We start from the raw sequence: 3751 nt of genomic DNA, 5'->3' as shown, positions 1-3751 counted from the left end.
TTCTTTACAATGAGGGTGGTGAAACACTGGAACAGGTTGCCCAGAGAAGTGGTGGAGGCCCCATCCCTGGAAACATTCAAGACCAGGTTGGACGGGGCTCTGAGCAGCCTGATCTAGTTAGCGGTGTCCCTGCTCCTGCAGGGGGGTTGGACTAGATGACCTCTAGGGGTCCCTTCCAACCCAAAACATTCTATGATTCTATGATTCTATGACTGCACAGCCCTTCATTTGATATTAGCTGTACATGAAGCACCAATGACCATTTCAGTTGTCTGAGGACTTGTCCCCATCTGTAAGGTGGGTCAGCTCCTGCACCTCCTCCCAAGACTGACCTACTGCAGGCACCCTCCCCACCAAGGGATCAGCTGCCTCCCTAATTATGGAGGGGGGACCCAGGCCTTGCAGGCTGCACAGCAAGGACTGTGGTTTGTAGGATTTACAAGAATGCAATTGAACCAACTGACATAAATATTCAGTTGTTTCTTGGGCTTGGTTTTGGAATCCAAAAGTTTTGGAATTTTGGATCAAGATGCAAAATACTTTGTATTTTTGGATTTTGGATGTGTCTTGATGAACAGAATACACATTCTATTCTTGCCTGCTCTTCTGTGGTTTTGCTCTGCTGCTTCTCCAAAGCTTGTGAGCTTTCTCTGAAATAGCTCACAAGAGGCATTGCCTTCATCCCCTCAGTTTTCAGCTGGGCATGTGTGCTGGTTTTGGCTGGGGTAGAGTTCATTTTCTTCATAGTAGCTAGTTTGGGGCTATGTTTTGGATTTTTGCTGGAAACAGTGTTGATAATTCAGGGATGTTCTTCTTACTGCTGAGCAGGGCTTACACAGAGTCAAGGCCTTGTCTGCTTCTCACGCCACCCAAGCTATTCTGTGCTTGCCATGGGGCTTGCTTGCCTTACTGTATATTAGAGTCTAGCCCTCGTTGGTGGCTGCTTTTTGCTTTCGCCACTTACTGTACTGCCGTACTGCTTATCATCTTACTCTGCTGTGCCTGAGAACATTTTGATAACATCCATGGCCATGTGCCTGGGCTGGCAGAGGGCCAGGGTATTGCTGCTGTTTCTGTGCTGCTGTACTGGACAGACTGGAACTCCAGTGTGAACTCCAGTCAAAGGGACTGTGACCTGTGGATGAGTCTGTGCGGGAGCAGGACACCCCAAAGCCTCTGTGGCCATGGAAAAGCCCATGCCAAGGCAGGTACATCTCGAAGCGTCTATGGCCATGGTTATGCTTATGCCACAGCAAGTAAACCTCTGAAGGGATTGTGGCCCAAGGATAAGTCCATGCTTGCAGCAGGTACACCTTGAAGTGTCAGTGGCTGTGCATGAGGCCATGCTGCAGCACCTCAAAGCGTGTGGCCAGGGATAAACCCGCGACAGAGAAGGTATACCCCTGGAGGGACTGCAGCCATGTGTAAGGCCACGTTGGTACAGGATTACTTCTGAAGGGACTGTGGCTATGGGTAAGGCCATGCTGGAGCAGGTCTATCTCTGAAGGCATTGTGGCCCATGGAGAAGGCCATGCTGGAACAGGTGCACCTCAAAGCGACTGTGGCTGTGGGTAAGTTTATGCTGCAGTAGGTATAACCCTGGAGAGACTGTGGCTCAGAGATAAGGCCCCACTTGGAGCAGGTACACCCCTGAGGGACTGCAGGCTGTGGATAAGTCCAAGGTGGAGCAGGGGCAAGGGGAGAAGTTCATTGCAATGTTAAACCCGGTGGTCTGGTTCAAAGGGACCAGGGGTGCAGATTGTAATGGAAATACCTTTAAACTGTTTTAACCTGGGATATGAGTTGCATGTTATGGGAATTACTATAGCAGGAACCACCCGAACCAATGGAGGACAAGACTTAAAAGAAGCAGCGCAGACCAAGGGAATGATATCTGTGTATTACATGAAAGGATGGGAAGAGGGTGGTGGTTAATGAGGATGTATTGGATAAAGGGGGGACTGTGTGGAATAAGGGGTGGAGAACGTGCTGGTTTTGGCTGGGGTAGAGTTACTTTTCTTCATAGTAGCTAGTATTGGGCATTGGTTTGGATTTGTGCTGGAAACAGGGTTGATAACACAGGGATGTTTTTGTTACTGCTGAGCAGGGCTTACACAGAGTCAAGGCCTTTTCTGCTCCTCACCCCACCCTATCAGCAAGTAGGCTGGGGGTGACACAAGAAGTTGGGAGGGGGCACAGCGGGGACAGCTGACCCCAACTGACCAAAGGGGTATCCCAGAGCATATGACGTCATGCTCAGCACATAAAGCTGGGGGGAGAAGAAGTGGGGGATGTTCGGAGTGATGGCGTTTGTCTTCCCAAGTCACCGTTACACGTGATGGGGCTTTCCTGGGGATGGCTGAGCACCTGCCTGCCCATGGGAAGCAGTGAATGAATTCCTTGCTTTGCTTTGCCTGTGTGCACAACTTTTGCTTTCCCTATTAAACTGTCTTTATCTCAATCTACAAATATTCTCACTTTTACCCTTCCAATTCTCTCCCCCATCCCACCGTGGGAAAGTGAGTGAGCGGCTGGATGGGGCTTAGTTGCCAGCTGAGGTTAAACCACAACAGCATGGGCAAAGATAACCTTCATTTTATGGAGGTGCGTAAGGTCACATTCATCCCTGTTTTCCATGTTACGTATTTAAATCTACAATAGCTGAAAAGACTTTGGCATGTGCTACACAATTTCTGTTTCCTTTCCAAGGATTTGGTACTCTGTGTGGACTGCATTTTTTGTGGCGAGGGGACAATTTTTCATTCCTTTGCTCCTGCATGCCAAGGCCCCAACTCCACCAAAGCTTCTGCACTCACTCAGGTGAGTCATCCTATAGACTTACGCTGCGAGTAAAGATAGCCATACGGACAAGCATGCCAGGGCTTTACACTCTTCTGACATATTTTGGGCACAGAGCTGATCTCCTTTTGATACAAATACAGAGTAAAACAGTTTAATAGATTTTTCTTTCTGTACAAAGACATTGGAAATAGTAAGCGGAATAATAAATAGCATAATATTAACTAATGCTATGTAGCTAAAAAAACTTACTTTGTAACACAGTGATTGGTGTTTTTATTAGTAACTTCAAGTATGTATATTCCCCCCTTTACAGTGATCAGCAGCTGCAGGGCCTTTTGATTATTATTATTTTATATCTTCTCTGTTATTATTATAATGTGTTTTGCACTTCCCTAGCAGTTTTCATCTGAAATCTTAAATTACTTTGCAAGCATGATTTCATTAAACCTCACAACGTCCCTCTGAGCAAGCTGTTTAATTAATACACCCAAGTTATGGATGGGCAAATACAAGCACACAGATAGTAAGTAATTTTCCAAAAGTCAGAGAGTAAATTATCAAAAAGAACAGGAAGAGATTTAAGGGCCATATGCTACCAGGTCACACGGATATGAATGTGGAGAAATATTTGTGAAGATGACACGGGTTCTCATGGATCTGAAACCAGCTTGGGGTACCCCTTCCCCTCCCTCCTGCCAGACCACGGACCCCTCTTTCAGATCTGATTGCTTCAACCAAAGTGCGCTCGAAGGCGTCCTGGGGTAACCGCAGTGTGGCAACACTAGTGGCAGCACCACCACCACGTAGTGGGTTAGGTCAAAGGAAAACAGGGCTTTTGGTCTTGCCTGTGTAGGAGCTTTACTTTTTTCTCCACTGAAGCTCACCCCGGAACGTGGGGTGCTGGGGCAGCCGCAGCAGCACACCAGCCGCAGCTAGAGGCTCTCTCCCT

The 3751-nt window shown here is 47.6% G+C and overlaps 1 long non-coding RNA gene across 1 annotated transcript in view; it reads right to left on the bottom strand.

Moving 5' to 3' along the window:
- Positions 1–1877, bottom strand: part of LOC118451788 — a 17520-nt gene extending 15643 nt beyond the window's left edge. The window contains exon 1 of the long non-coding RNA XR_004841348.1: positions 1792–1877. This is a non-coding gene — a long non-coding RNA (uncharacterized LOC118451788). The remainder of the gene's footprint in view (positions 1–1791) is intronic.
- Between the last annotated feature and the right edge of the window lie 1874 nt (positions 1878–3751).

This window comes from Egretta garzetta, unplaced genomic scaffold (assembly GCF_000687185.1).
Source record: "Egretta garzetta isolate BGI_Z169 unplaced genomic scaffold, ASM68718v1 scaffold122, whole genome shotgun sequence".
NCBI classification, from domain to species: Eukaryota; Metazoa; Chordata; class Aves; order Pelecaniformes; family Ardeidae; genus Egretta; species Egretta garzetta.
Note: the sequence above shows the minus strand (reverse complement) of the source record. Positions and strands in the feature narration are given on the sequence as shown.